At 37.1% G+C, this 16,587-nt stretch overlaps 1 non-coding gene across 1 annotated transcript; it reads left to right on the top strand.

Moving 5' to 3' along the window:
* Positions 1-3,540: 3,540 nt before the first annotated feature.
* LOC131178973 (small nucleolar RNA R71) lies at positions 3,541-3,647 on the top strand. The gene has a single exon (XR_009147980.1). It is a non-coding gene; the product is annotated as a small nucleolar RNA R71 (small nucleolar RNA).
* The last annotated feature ends 12,940 nt before the right edge of the window (positions 3,648-16,587 follow it).

Genomic DNA, 16,587 nt, shown 5'->3' with positions numbered 1-16,587 from the left:
GTCAATGATATTAACCCTCAAACATTCATCAGATTCAGATTTATGCTTCATTGCTTTAAATAGGTTGAATTTTACTTCTTCATCTCCCACTTTGAGAGTTAAACACCTGTTTTTTATGTCTATAATAGCTCTAACAGTTGCTAAGAAAGGCCTTACCAATATTATGGGAATTTAAACATCCTCTTCCATCCCCAGAACTGTAAAATCTACTGGGATAAAGAATTTTCCTACCTTGATAGAGATGTTCTCTAAGATACTAACTGGATATTTAACAGATCTGTCAGCCAATTATAATAAGATAGTAGTTGGTCTTTGTTCTCTAACATTCAGCTTTTGGCATATGGATAGAGGCATTAGGCTCACACTAGCATTAAGATCACAGAGGGCTTTGTTTATGTTCATGTTGCCAATGAGACAAGGTATTGAAAAGCTTCCAGGATCTTTTAGCTTTGGATGCAGCTTGTTTTGTAGGATGGCACTACGTTCCTTTGTTAAAGCAATTGTCCCATAATCCTCCAGCCTTCTCTTATTGGAAAGAATTTCCTTTAAAAATTTTGCATAAGATGGCATTTGAGATAGTGCTTCTATAAAAGGAATGTTTATGTAAAGTTTCTGCCAATGAAGGTCCTTTTTGAGGTAGCGTGAGCACTACTTTTCCAAATGAAGGTCCCTAAACAATTTTGGGCTAATGCAGTTTCTACAGCTTGTTTCCTGATTAATCATATGCCATCCTTTGTCCTTAATGGTGACATTCCTTATACCATTTTGTGCGAGATGTTCATCCATAGGTTACTAAACTGAATCCCAAGTCTCTTAGATGTCTCTTCCTTGAATATTCCCGACTTCAAAAAGGGTATAAATGTTTTTCTCCAACCCTTAATCCTTATATTATGTCTGCTGATGTTACCTTTTTTGAATCCACTCCATTCTTTCCTCCCTCACCTATTTATGAGTATCAGGGGAAGGAAGATGATCTCTTAGTCTATCTATCCATCTAGTATCAAGTCTTCAAAATTCTCCTGCACCAGCACCTGCTCGACCCCCTCGACCACCTGTTATTCATGTTTATTCCAGGAGATTGGAGACTCTTGACTCAGATCCTCCACCTGCTTCTTTGTTAAAAGATCCAGTTCCATCCACTGCTCCTTTGTCTGACTTAGATCTTTCCATTGCTCTTCGCAAAGGTAAGCATCAATGTACTTATCCTATTTCTTCTTTTGTATGTTATGATCAATTATCTCCTTCATCTCATTATTTTGTTAGTTCTCTAGACACTATTTCTACTCCTAAAACTATTGTTAAGGCATTATCCCATCCTGGCTGGCGTGCTATAATGGAAGAGGAAATGGTGGCTTTAGATACTAACGGTACTTGGGAATTAGTGCATTGGCCTCCGAATAAAAAAGCTATTAAATGTAAATGGGTTTTTATAGTGAAAGTGAATCCTGATGGTACTGTGGCTCATTTGAAAGCTTGCTTTATTGCTAAAGGATATGCTCAGATGTATGGGACTGATTACTCTAACACCTTCTATCCTGTTGCTAAACTAGCTTCTGTTCGCTTTTTTTGTTTCTTTGGCAACTAGATATGATTGACCTTTACATCAGTTGGATATCAAAAATGCTTTCCTTTATGGTGATCTTCAAGAGGAAGTTTATATGGAGTAACCACTAGGTTTTTGTTGCTTAGGGAGAGTTAGGTAAAGTTTGCAGGCTCAAAAATCTCTTTATGGCTTGAAACAGAGTCCTCGAGCTTGGTTTGATAGATTCAGCGAGGTAGTTCAGCAGTTTGGCATGTAGAAGCACAAGTGTGATCATTCAGTGTTTTATAAACATTCTAAAGCTAGACTAATCTTACTTATAGTATATGTTGATGATATTGACATTACTGGAAATGACTCTGCAGATATTTCATCACTTATGTCATTCCTTCAAACTCAGTTTCAAATAAAAGATTTGGGTTTGCTAAAATATTTTTTAGGCATTAAAGTTTCAAGGTGTAAGAAAGGCATCTTCGTATATTTAACACAGTATGTCCTTGATTTACTAACAGAAACGGGGAAATTAAGTGCCAAACCATGTAGTGCACCAATGACTCCTAATCTTCAACTCGCAGCAGGAGATGGTGAATTATTTGAGGACTTTGAGATATATAGAAGATTGGTTGGCAAACTTAATTATCTCACAGTGACTTGTCTAAATATTGCATATTCAGTTAGTGTTGTAAGTCAATTTATTTCCTCTCTTATTGTTATCCATTGGAAAGCTTTGGGACAAATTTTATGTTATGTAAAGGGTGCTCCAGGTTGTGGTCTCTTATATAGCAATTAAGGGCACTTAAATATTGAGTGCTTTTCAGATGCAGATTGGGCAGGTTTAAAGATTGATAGGAGGTCAATTACAAAATATTTTATCTTTGTTGGAGGAAACTTAGTATCTTGGAGAAGTAAGAAACAAATTGTAGTTTCTTATTTGAGTACTGAATCAGAATATCGAGCTATGGCCCAAGCTGTGTGTGAAGTAATGTAGACACATCGGTTATTGAATGAAGTTGGTCTTGAGATCTCATCTCCTGCCAAGTTATGGTGTGACAATCAAGCTGCTCCCCATATCGCCTCTAATCCAGTGTTTCATGAGAATACTATGCATATTGACATTGATTGTCACTTTCTTTGAGAAAAGATTCAATAGAAGATCATCTCAATAGGGCAGTCAAAATTGGATAGCAGTTAGGAGATATTTTTCACAAAGGCTCTAAATAGGACTTAAGCTGACTACATTTGTGACAAATTGGGCATGATTAATATCTATGCTCCAACTTAAGGGGGAGTGTTATAGGAAGTCAATCCTATAATTATGTAAATAATATTCTTTCTTAATTTGTTAGCTTAATTATTGGGATATCTTCTCAATTAGAATACCTAATTATAGGATCCTTTGTATATAAATACCTTGTATCTCATTCAATACAATACATAGAGAAATATTCACTACAATTCTGAAAACCAAGTGGTGGTGGCCTATATCCTTGCTGTTTGTTTATTGGTTGATTTTGCTAATTCTGCGAATTGGACTATGAGAAATTTGGGTGGCTTCTCCATCCAAGGTTATAAGTATTTGAATATGGATTATTGACCTACCTCTGGTTAAAGTTCCCTTTATTGTTCACATAGTTCAGCTATTCTATGGAAGGTTCACTATAAAGGCTGCACTCTAAAGTTGCATGACCTCCCCCACAGTTATCACAGTGTTGGTTGCTTGATCCCACTACATTAGCCTGCATTCTGTCAAGTTTTTTTGTGAGCTGGTCTAACTGGGCATTAATCATGCTGAGGGCATCCAATTCTAGGATCCCTGTTGTTCTTCTCACATCTCCCCTCTCATTTGACCACTCAAAGTTTGATAGGCAACCCTTTCTAGCAGTTCCAAAGCTTTAGTTATAGTTTTCTCTATGAGGTTTCCTCCTGCTACTGAATCAATGGTACTCCTTATGGATGGTAGCAGTCCATTAAAGAAATTTTGAACAAGAAGCCAGTCTTCTATGCCATGGTGTGAACATTCTCTTTGTAGGTCTTTATATCTTTCCCATGCGTCATAGAATGATTCTCCTTCCTTTTTTTTGAAAGTATTTAGCTCCAACCTTAGTTTTGCAGTTCTTGTAAGTAGAAAGTACCTTGTTAGGAAAGCTTGTGAAAGATCCTCCTAGGTAGTAAATGCTCCCACTGGTTGAGAAAACAATCACTTTCTTGCCTTATCTCTAAGCAAGAATGGGAATGCTTGGAGTCTAATAGCTTGATTAAATACCCCATTCATCTTAAAAGTGTCACATAAAGTAAGAAAGCATTGTAGGAGATAATGCAAATCTTATATAGGAGAGCCTCCAAATTGGGTTTGCTGAATCATTTAGAGTCATACTGGTTTGAGTTCAAAATTATTAGCCTTAACTATAAGGATGGTAACACTGGATTGGAATCCTTGGATAGTTAGAGCTCTATAGTCCCTCAGGGGTTTTGGCATGTTGTTGTTGTTGGTCATGACTAGAGCTTCAAGAATTTCAGGTTAAGGTTCTAGTTCTTAGTTTCTTCTTTCTCTCCTGATGGTTCTTAGAGTCTTATCTAATTCAGGACCCAATTCAAGCAATTCTCCTTTAGGCTTAGTTATTCTGGTCATATACTGAATTAAGCACTTGAAAAAGAAACAAAAGATAAAATTAAATTAATCTGAAACTGTAATGCCCTCACCATAGGTAGTACGTACATTCTATTGGTTCGACGACTAATGTCTGTTCGGACAGCCAGAATGCCTGGAACTACACTTAAACTATAGTGAGGAGGCATAAATTGATGGAATAGATGTTAAGAAAATATAGAAAAAATTTAGAGGAAATAAAATAAAAATTTAGAGAATCTATTAACTGGTAAAAATAATAAAAATAACCCGATATGTACTATGAAGGGCATTTTGGTCATTTCACCCCTAGATGTGAATTTTGACCTAAATGTCAAATTAAAATTTAGAGAATGAAATAATTAACATAAATTAAAATTTATGAAATAAATTAGGAAAATGAGAAGAGAAAGAAAAGAAAAGCTAATGAAATTTAAAAAAATTTAAAGTACACAAAAAAATATAAATATATAAGGCACTAGAGACAAACCCCCGCCAACCTTTCTTCTCCACTCCACTCTTTTTTCTCTCTCCCTCTCTCTTGGCCGGCTGGTTTGCCCTCAAGTCCACCATTGTTATTCAAGCTTCAAGCTTGATTTCCCAAGCTTCTTCCACACAAAACTCATAGCTCACTTCACAAAAAATACTCCCCACTATATAAGGAAGCTATAGACACCCATAAGAAGTAAGGAAATTGAAGTTTAATAAGACACCCAAAAAGTTAGTGGACTAAACTCCTAATATCTTCTTTAAGCATGAAAATCATGCTAAACTAAGTGTAAGTTACATGAAATTAAAAAGAAAACTTGCAGGAAAGAGACTCTTGAATTTTCGACAGCCATGGAACCTTGAGGTTTGTTGCTTTCAAGTGATGAAAAATGGTTCCATGAGAATGTTTGATAAGTTGATATGTTTGGGAGTTTGAATATGTAGTGTTTGTACAAATTTGAAACTTTGAAACTAGGGTTTGTGTACATGATTGAGAACTTTATGTAAATGCTTGAAATTGACCTATTGAGTTGAGATTGTTGCTTATTGAAGTGTTATACATGCAAATTGAAGTAAGGAAGTTGGAGGAGATTGAATTTTGGGAGTGTCATTTTTCTGCAGGTTGGGACTCAATGAATCTAGTGTGTTTGTTAAACCACAACTGATTGTGTGTGACTCCAATTGGTATGAGCCCAATTGGAGGTGAAACTAGACCCAAAATAGCTCATTTTCTATGAAGAAACCATGCTTAAATTATGTTCAAATCTTGACCTAAATACTGCCCAAATCTGGATGACCCCGCACAAAACCCAGAAAATGACTAAATAAACAGTACATATTTATTTGGTAATAACTCCCTCTATACTGATCTAAATGACCTGAATTTGATACCATTGGAAAGCTTAGATATAGGGCTACAATTTTTATAAAGACCACTGAACCCATAAATGTGAAAAACCAAACCAAATTACTGCTTAACATAAACTCACCTAACTAGTTTTGGCAAAATGGCCATAACTTAGTCTACAAGAACTCAAATGTAATGAAACCAGTGGCAAAATGTCCACAAGACACAGACCTACAAAATTGGTTTTTTGAGCAAAACCCAAAAATCAAGAGAACTAGGTCAAATAGTTAGAAGAAGTCACTACATCAAAACTTGCAATCTGACCAAACTTCACTTGACCCCAAAATAGTCTTTTAGTCATAACTCCCCCTAGAAAAAATCCAATTGAGATGAGCCATACCTTTCCAGAAACCGGAGATACAGGGATACAACTTTGTTTTAGAAACCTTCCTCAAATTATGCCTGTAAGGACCTTGAAAATTGACCTGCAGTCACTGACCTGAACTAAACCCCTGTGGGCACAGGGTACATGAGTCCAGGTAAGTTAATTGGCCATAAATAATTCCACAAAACTTGAAAAATTGTGATACAAATTTCCCAATGATCCTAAGACATAGGAAAACAATTTTAGTGAAGATCACCATGCCTAAAAGTGACTGCAACCTATTCCATTAATTAGGTAAAGTTTAAGTCCAAAAGCTGCCTAGTTAAGAAACTAGAATCTGAAAATGAGTCAGTTATGGTTATCCGACCATAACTTGAGTTCTAAAAATCAAATTGGCATGATTCAAAAGGGAAAATAAAGATAAGACATAGGGGAACAACTTCCATGAAGAAAGTATAGCCAAACAGTGGCCACAAGCTGATTAAATGGATAGGTAAAAGTATGATTCAAAAACTAATCCCAAACAAAGGTTCATGAGATAAATTACTTTATGGTAGGAAATTAACTCTAACAAGCCATTAAACACTAAACCACATGAAAGAGGTATGTGGGACCTATTTTTTCATTATAAAGTGATATGAACATTCAAATAAATATGTAAAAATGTGTAATTGCCCATAGTATACCTAGACTTATTTATTTAGTTTGGATCGATTGGTATACCAATTAGGGACTACAGATAGCAGTATTCCCTACTGAGAAAATCATGAACTGACAATATATATCTAGTATGATTGTTCTACAGGCTATATGCCTACTTATTGGCCATTGTGCCAAACTTTATTTTGGCTTTACAAGCCTGACAGCTGGCCTTGTGCCTGACAGATGTATACAGGGTAGACATATGGCTGTCTAACCCGTATACTCCCATGTATCCAGCTTTTATAGTCTGTTATAGGTTTCTTGGGTATTGATAATAATTAATTAAGACTGAATATGCAATAAGTAAACAAAAAAGATCCCGATAATTTAAATTATTTCCAAAGTAAAATGAAAATATAAAATACCTAGAAATTATGAAAATTGTCATATATAGAATTATTATTTAAATTGTTTAGTATTTGTTATTATAAATTGTGCACCATTAAGCATTATGCTTAGCGCGTTCGTTTTTCCATCGCGTAGGTATTGGAGACCAGTCCAAGCAGCCGCAGCAGTAGCACCAGTAGTGCCCTGACAGAGCTCTGACTAGATCCGCCACCTTCTAGAGTCACCTCACCAGTCTTTTGTATTTTGGTAGGGCCCATGTATAGACTAGTATTTTAGTTCATTATTTCTAATCATGATGTAATTACTAGTTTATGATGTATTTTATTTTGGACTTGTAATTAAACTTTGAGATTGTAATGAAAACTTGTAATTTATTATCTATGAATTTCTATATGAATGCAATAGATGATACTTCATTTTGATATCTCATAAATAGTTGTGAATGATATGATAAAAGAGAATATGATATGAAAATGTGTGAAATGAATATGAACATGTTAACAGGTAATTAGTGGAACCAGCTAGATGCTAATAAAACAGAGAAGGCTCTATCCGGGCCTCCACCGAAATAAGCTATATATAAAAAAAAAATTCTACACATGGATTACTACTTTTAAATGATATTAAAAGTTTACAATAGATATGATAAAACAAGATAGTGGCACTTCTTGCTCGGCTATACAGTAGACGGGTAAGGGGTGTCACATTTAGTGGTATCAGAGCAGAGGTTTAGGTGGTCTTAGACCTAGATAGTTAGAAATAGATAGAGTGCATTGCATGCATGGGCCTTTAAATAGAGTCGAGGTGACACTAATGCAGATATGTTCTTTGTCTATTTTATAAGATCGATGGCATCTGATCCTTCAGAGCACGGACCTCCAGGACCGATGGAGGAGGAGGTAAAGAGTCACGCACCTGTACCTGCTCCTAGTAGGGAGCGAAGCAATAGAGCCGAGTTATCCCATGGTATTGCAGGGAGAGCATAACAGGCTTTCCTGGAACAGATGACTCAGTTGCTCTGTCAGGTCACAAGAGCTATACTTCAGCCACAGCCACCTCCACCTCCAAAGCCATAGCCACAGCGACCACCACCACCTGTACAGCCACCACTGCCCCCACAGCTGCAACCTGTACACAGATCCCCATTAGAGAGACTACGAAAGTATAGGGCAATTGACTTTAGGGGTAAAAAGGAGGATGATCTAGCCACAACAGAGTATTGGCTGGAGAGGACAGAGAGGGTATTATAGCAGTTGCACTGCACCCCAGAGCAGCAGTTGGAGTGTGCTCACACGCACTGAGAGGATGCTTATAGATGGTGGGTGACAGTATCGAGAGTGGTACAGCCTACACAGATCACTTAGAAGTTCTTTTTGACTGAATTTAGAAAGAAATACATCAGTTATGTGTACTTGGAGGCCAGAAGGACAGAATTCCTGGCACTGAGACAGAGGCAGCTTATGGTCTCTGAATATGAGCGAGAATTTGTGAGACTTAGTAGATATGCATTGGAGTTGATGCCCACAGAAACTGATAAATGCAGAAGGTTTGAGGACGGACTGAATGACAACATCAGGTTGATAGTGACATCTCACCACTTCACCGATTTCTCTCTGTTGGTAGCATTAACCCTTGATGTGCAGAGAGTTAGAAATGAAGTGCAGTCCATAAAGGACAGGCAACGCAAAAGGGTTTCTGGATCTAGTCAGTCTAGTTCAGCAAACACTGGTAGTAAAAAGCCTAAGGCGTCTCAGGGTCAGACTCAGGGCCAAGGTAAGAGGCAGAAATCTCGGATTGCTCCACGAGGAGGAGGACACAGTGCATCGCAAGGCTTCTCCGCATGCCTACACAGGGATCAACCCCACCACTTACTTGAACACATTGTGGCAAGCCCCACAGAGGAGAGTGCAGATTGTTGACGGGTGGATGTTTCAGATGTGGGTCTATGGATCAGTTCCTGAAGGATTGTCCACAGAGGAATACTAGTGTTCCCACTGCTCCACCACAGATGGAGAGGTATGCCCCAGCAGCACAGAGAGGTAGAAGACCTGCGAGGCCTGATACAGCTAGTACATCACAGAGGCCTACTGCAGAGATAGTGCAGAGGCAAGAGACTAGGGTAGCACTTCGTGCTTATGCTATGAGAGCTCGAGATGAGCCAGAGCCAGCTGATGTCATTAGAGGTACATTTTCTCTTTATGATCTATTAGTATGTGCATTGATTGATCCGGGTTCTATACATTCATATGTGTGTATCACACCGCCAGTTGATAGAGGGGTATAGATAGAGAAGTTAGAGGAGGACATACAAGTCACAAACCCTTTAGGCCATAGTGTTATGGTGAAAAAGGTCTACAAGGGTTGTCCTCTGAGGATATAGGGTTATGAGTTTCCAGCTGACTTGATTGAGCTACCATTCCATGAGTTTAATGTGATATTGGGAATGGATTGGTTATCACGTCAGCAAGCGATGGTTGATTGTCAGCTAAAGAGGATGCCACTATAGACAGCAGATGGGGATGAGATTACAGTTGTGAGTGAAGGAACGGGTTGTCTTTCTACTATCATATCAGGCACAGCAGCTAGAAGAATGATAAGAAAGGGTTGTGAGGCTTTCTTAGCACATGTGGTTGACACTTGGAAGACTAGCCCAAGCATACAGGAGATCCCCACAGTATGTGAATTTTCGGATGTGTTTCTGGAAGAGTTGTCGGGTTTGCCACCTGATAGAGAAGTGGAGTTTGCTATAGAGGTTATGCTAGGTACTGCACTAATGTCCATTGCTCCATATAGGATGGCACCTACTGAACTGAGAGAGTTGAAAGTTCAGTTATAGGAGCTACTAAACAAGGGTTTCATACACCCTAGTGTGTCGCCCTGGGGAGCACCAATGCTATTTGTGAAGAAGAAGGACGGTACCCTTTGGCTATGTATAGACTACCGGCAACTGAATAAGGTGATTGTGAAAAACAAATATCCTTTACCTCAGGTAGATGACCTGTTTGATCAGTTGAGGGGAGCTAGAGCATTCTCCAAGATAGATCTCAGATCAGGCTATCACCAGTTGAGAGTGAAGGAGACAGATGTTCCTAAAACTGCTTTCAGGACTCGGTATGGATACTATGAGTTTCTAGTGATGTCATTTGGGCTGACAAATGCACCAACAGCTTTTATGGACCTAATGAATCACATCTTTCACCCCTACTTAGATCAGTTTATTGTGGTCTTTATAGATGATATCTTGGTGTATTCTAAAGACCGGGAGGAGCATGATGAACACCTGAGAGTAGTACTACAGACACTGTGGGAAAAGTAGTTTTATGCCAAGTTATCCAAGTGACTTCTGATTGGATGAGATATCCTTCCTTGGACACATTGTGTCAGCAGATAGGATCAGGGTAGATTCAAAGAAGATTGAAGCAATAGTTGAATGGAAGTCTCCCAGAAATGTAATAGAGGTTAGAAGCTTTTTGGGGTTAGTTGGATACTACAGGAGATTTGTGAAGGGATTTTCCCTTATAGCAGCCCCACTGACTAAGTTATTGCATAAGAATGCAAAGTTTGACTGGAATGATAAATGTCAAACCAACTTTGAGAGGCTGAAGGCTATGCTTACAGAAGCTCCAGTATTGAAACAACTAAAATCAGAGAAAGACTATGTGATCTATAGTGATGCCTCTCACAATGGGCTTAGGTGTATTCTGATGCAGTAAGGGAAAGTGATTGCCTATGCTTCCAAATAGCTAAGGCCACATGAAAAGAACTACCTAACTTATGATCTGGAATTAGCGACAATAATATTTGCATTGAAGATATGGAGGCATTACCTATATGGTGAGAAATGCTACATCTATACGGATTACAAAAGTCTGAAGTATTTGCCAACCTAGAAGGAACTCAATTTGAGACAGAGGAGATGGATTGAATTCCTTAAAGATTATGACTGTGTGATCGACTACCACCCTGGGAAGGCAAATGTAGTGGCTGACACGCTAAGCAGGAAGTCCATGATGGCTTTGAGAGCATTGAATGCTCGGTTGTCTTTAGCACAGAATGGGGAAATTTTGGCTGAGTTGCTTGTAAAGCCAAGCTTGTTACAGCAAATACAAGAAGCACAACAAAGAGATGAAAAGTTGTTAACTGTTATGGGTAGAACTCAAGAGGTGAAGGAGACTGATTATGAGTTGAAAAGAGATGAGTGCCTATATTATAAAGGCAGAATATGTGTACCAGGAGATGAGGAACTGAAGAAGAATATCTTGAAAGAGGCGCACAGTAGCTTCCATGCTATGCACCCAGGAAGTACTAAGATGTACCAAGACCTGAAAACACATTGTTAGTGGCCTGGAATGAAGAAAGAGATTGGTGATTTTGTGACCAGATGTTTGACATGCCAGCAAGTTAAGGCTGAGCTTCAAGTTCCATCAGGGTTATTACAACCTATATCTATACCAGAGTGGAAATGGGACCGCATCACCATGGATTTTATCACTGGGCTACCATTGACACAGAGGAAGCATGATACTATATGGGTGATTGTGGATAGATTGACCAAGTCAGCTCACTTCCTGCCAGTTAGAGCTAACTACTCAGTAGAGAGGTTAGCAGAGATTTACATAGATGAGATAGTTCGGCTACATGGAGTGCCAACATCAATCATATCTGACCGAGACCCGAGATTTACTTCGAGGTTTTGGAAGAGACTACAGGAATCTTTAGGCACTCAATTGCACTTTAGTACGGCTTTTTATCCACAGACGGATGGACAGTAAAAAAGGGTGATTCAGTTAATCCTTAGAACTTAATGAATTACTATAATTGTTAAAGGAATGATAATAATAACCTAACACAAATGACATGAATGACATGATATGATAGGTATTGGAGGATATGTTAAGAAGCTGCATCATTGATTTTGAAGGAAGTTGGGAGAAGTATCTTCCTTTGGTAGAGTTTGCTTACAACAACAGCTACCAAGCCAGCATAAAAATGGCTCCATATGAAGCATTGTATGGGAGGAGATACAGGACTCCCTTATGTTGGACAGAAATGGGTGAAGAAAAAATAGTGGGCCCAGATTTAGTGAGATAGACTGAGGAAAAAGTGAAACTCATTAGAGACAATTTGAAAACCACCTCAGATAGACAAAAGTCATATGCCGACCTGAGGAGAAAGGATATAGAGAATGAGGTTGGCGATAAGGTGTTTCTCAAGGTATCACCTGGAAGAAAGTGCTGAGATTTGGTAAGAAGGGTAAGTTAAGCCCTAGGTTTATTGGTTTATACGATGTCATTGAGCGTGTGGGTCCAGTAGCCTACAGGCTAGCTTTACCATCTGAGCTAGACAAGATTCACAACGTGTTCCATGTGTCGATGCTCAGGAGATACAGATCAGATCCTTCACATGTCATTATAGTAGAGGAGATAATTGTGCAACCTGATTTGACATATGAAGAAGAACTAGTCAGAATCTTAGCACAGGAAGTGAAAGAACTCAAAAACAAGAGGATCCCACTAGTAAAAGTCTTGTGGAGACATCACAACACAGAAGAAGGGACATGGGAGAGCGAGGAGATGATGAGGCAGCAGTTTCCTCAGCTTTTCACATCAGGTAAATTTCGAGGATGAAATTTCTATTAGAGGGGAAGAATTGTAACGGTCTCACCATAGGTAATCCATACATTCTACTATTCCGACAACTAATGTCTGTTCGGACAGCCAGAATGCTTGGAACTACAATTAAACTATAGTGAGGAGGCATAAATTGATGGAATAAATGTTAAGAAAATATAAGAAAAATTTAAAGGAAATAAAATAAAAATTTAGAGAATTTATTAATTGGTATAAAATAATAAAAATAACCCGATATACACTATGAAGGGCATTTTGGTCATTTCACCCCTAGAGGTGAATTTTGACCTAAATGTCAAATTAAAATTTAGAGAATAAAATAATTAACATAAATTAAAATTTATGAAATAAATTAGGAATATGAAAAGAAAAGCTAATGAAATTTAAAAAAATTTAAAGTACACAAAAAAATATAAATATATAAGGCACTAGAGACAAACCCCCACCAACATTTCTTCTCCGCTCCACTCTTTCTTCTCTCTCCCTCTCTCTTGGCCGGCTGGTTTGCCCTCAAGTCCACCATTGTTATTCAAGCTTCAAGCTTGATTTCCCAAGCTTCTTCCACACAAAACCCATAGCTCACTTCACAAAATACTCGTCACTCCATAAGGAAGCTATAGACACCCATAAGAAGCAAGGAAATTGAAGTTTAACAAGACACCCAAAAAGGTTAATGCACTAAACTCCTAATCTCTTCTTTAAGCATGAAAATCATGCTAAACCAAGTGTAAGTTACAAGAAATTAAAAAGAAAACTTGAGGGAAAGAGACACTTGAATTTTCGGCAGCCATGGAACCTTGAGGTTTGTTGCTTTCAAGTGATAAAAAATAGTTCCATGAGAATGTTTGATAAGTTGATATGTTTGGGAGTTTGAATGTGTAGTGTTTGTGCAAATTTGAAACTTTGAAACTAGGGTTTGTGTACATGATTGAGGACTTTATGTAAATGCTTGAAATTGACCTATTGAGTTGAGATTGTTGCTTATAGAAGTGTTATGCATGAAAATTAAAGTAAGGAAGTTGGAGGAGATTGAATCTTGAGAGTGTCATTTTCCTGTAGGTTGGGACTCAATGAGTCTAGTGTGTTTGTTAAACCATAACTGATTGTGTGTGACTCCAATTGGTATGAGCCCAATTGGAGGTAAAACTAGACCCAAAATAAACCATTTTCTATGAAAAAACCATGCCCAAATTCTGTCCAAATCTTGACCTAAATACTGCCCAAATCCTGATGACCATGCACAAAACTCAGAAAACGACCAAATGAACAGTACATATCATTTGGTTATAACTCCTTCTATACTAGTCTAAATGACCTGAATTTAATACCATTGGAAAGCTTAAATATAGGGCTACAATTTTCATGAAGACTACTGAAACTAGAAATGCCAAAAACCAAACCAAATTGTTGGCCCAATTTGGATCACAAAACTGCCCAGAATTAGGTTGTCCAGAAACTGCTTGACATAAACTCACCCGACTAGTTTTGGAAAAATGGCCATAACTTAGTCTACAAGAACTCAAATGTAATGAAACCAGTGGAAAACTGTTCACAAGACACAGACCTACAAAATTGGTATTTTGAGTAAAACTCAGAAATTAAGAGAACTAGGTCAAATAGTTAGAACAAATCACTATATCAAAACCTATAATCTGACCAAACTTCACTTGACTCCAAAACAGTCTTTTAGTCATAACTCCCCTTAGAAAAAATCCAATTGACATGAGCCATACCTTTCCAGAAACCTGAGAGATAGGGATACAACTTTGTTTTAGAAACCTTCCTCAAATTATGCCTGTAAGGACCTTGAAATTTAACTTGCATTCACTGACCTGAACTGAACCCCCGTGGGCACAGGGTACATGAGTCTAGGTTAGTTAATTGGCCATAAATAATTCCAAAAAACTTGAAAAATTATGATACAAATTTCCCAATGATCCTAAGACATAGGACAACAATTTTTATGAAGATCACCATGCCTCAAAGTGACTGCAACCTATTCCATTAATTAGGTAAAATTTAAGTCCAAAAGCTGCCTAGTTAAGGAACTAGAATCTGGAAATGAGTCAGTTATGGTTATCCGACCATAAATTGAGTTCGAAAAATCAAATTGGCATGATTCAAATGGAAAATAAAGATAAGACATAGGGGAATAACTTCCATGAAGAAAGTGTGGCCAAACAGTGGCCACAAGCTGATTAAATGGATAGGTAAAGGTATGACACAAAAACTGAACCCAAACAAAGGTTCTTGAGATAAATTACTTTATGGTAGGAAATTAACCATAACAAGCCATTAAACACTAAACCACATGAAAGAGGTATGTGGGACCTATTTTTCCACTATAAAGTGATATGAACATTCAAATAAATATGTAAAAATGTGTAATTACCCATAGTATACCTAGACTTATTCATTTAGTTTGGATCGATTGGTATACCAATTAGTGACTACAGATAGCAGTATTGCCTACCGAGAAAATCATGAACTGGCAATATATATCTGGTATGATTATTCTACAGGCTATATGCCTACTTATTGGCCATTGTGCCAAACTTTATTCTGGCTTTACAAGCTTGACAGCTGACCTTGTGCCTGACAGATGTATACAGGGTAGACATATGGCTGTCTAATCCGTATACTCCCGTGTATCAAGCTTTTATAGTCTGTTATAGGTTTCTTGTGCATTGATAATAATTAATTAAGACTGAATATGCAATAAGTAAATAGAAAAGATCCCGATAATTTAAATTGTTTCCAAAGTGAAATGAAAATGTAAAATACCTAGAAATTATAAAAATTGCCATATATAGAATTATTATTTAAATTGTTTAGTATTTGTTATTATAAATTATGCACCACTAAGCATTATGCTTAACGTGTTGGTTTTTCCATCGTGTAGGTATTGGAGATCAGTCCTGCAAAGAGCAACAAGACACTGATGAGTGCCTGACAGAGCTCGACTGCATTCGCCACCTTCCAGAGTCACCTCACCAGTCTTTTGTATTTTAGTAGGGCTCATGTATAGACTAGTATTTTGATTCATTATGTCTAATCATGATGTAATTACTAGTTTATGATGTATTTCATTTTGGACTTGTAATTAAACTTTGAGATTGTAATGAAAACTTGTAATTTATTATCTATATATGAATGCAATAAATGATACTTCATTTTGATATCTCATAAATAGTTGTGAATGATATGATAAAAGAGAATATAATATGGAAATGTGTGAAATGAATATGAACATGTTAACAAGTGATTAGTGGAACCCGCCAGATGCTAATAAAACAGAGGAGGCTCTGTTCGGGTCTCCACAGAAATAAACTATATTTATAAAAAAAAATCTACACATGGATTACTACTTTTAAATGATATTAAAAGTTTACAATAGATATGATAAAATAAGATAAGGTGCTCCGGCACTGATTGTGGCACTTCTTGCTCGGCTATACAGTAGACGAGTAAGGGGCATCATAGAAACAACAAAAATAAATGTTTAAATCAACTAAATTGCCTATCACTTAATATTATTAAAATTCCCCGACAACGGCACTAAAAACTTATTTGCTGGTTTTACAACCCTGCAAGTGCACGGATCGCTAACAAGCAATAAAATGATGAGTAGAGTATTATTCCTATGAGAAATTTATCGGCGTAAATACTAAGCTAGACAACAATTTTAGCTGTTTAAGCTACTGAAGGTTATTGAGGAATTAAATCTAAACTACTATTGAGAATATTAGAAAATAAGAGAAAATAAAGCTGAGAATTTAAAAGATTCTATGAAGTAAATAATTCTAGAATTAAGATTTCATACTTTAACCCTATTATGATTTTAACCTTGTTCATTCAATGGATTAAGTATTGTTACTTTGATAGAAATTAATCCTAAAGTATCCTAGATCCTCTCTCAAGGTATCTAAGGTGTGTTTTGATTAATTTGAACCCTACTTTCATTGTGATCAATCTTAATTAATACCCTTTAAGATCTTTGATTAATTATAGAATTTCACC

The sequence above is a fragment of the Hevea brasiliensis genome, chromosome 3, assembly GCF_030052815.1.
Source record: "Hevea brasiliensis isolate MT/VB/25A 57/8 chromosome 3, ASM3005281v1, whole genome shotgun sequence".
Classification (NCBI taxonomy): domain Eukaryota; kingdom Viridiplantae; phylum Streptophyta; class Magnoliopsida; order Malpighiales; family Euphorbiaceae; genus Hevea; species Hevea brasiliensis.
The sequence above is the reverse complement of the archived record's forward strand: the minus strand, read 5'-3'. Positions and strand labels throughout refer to the sequence as shown.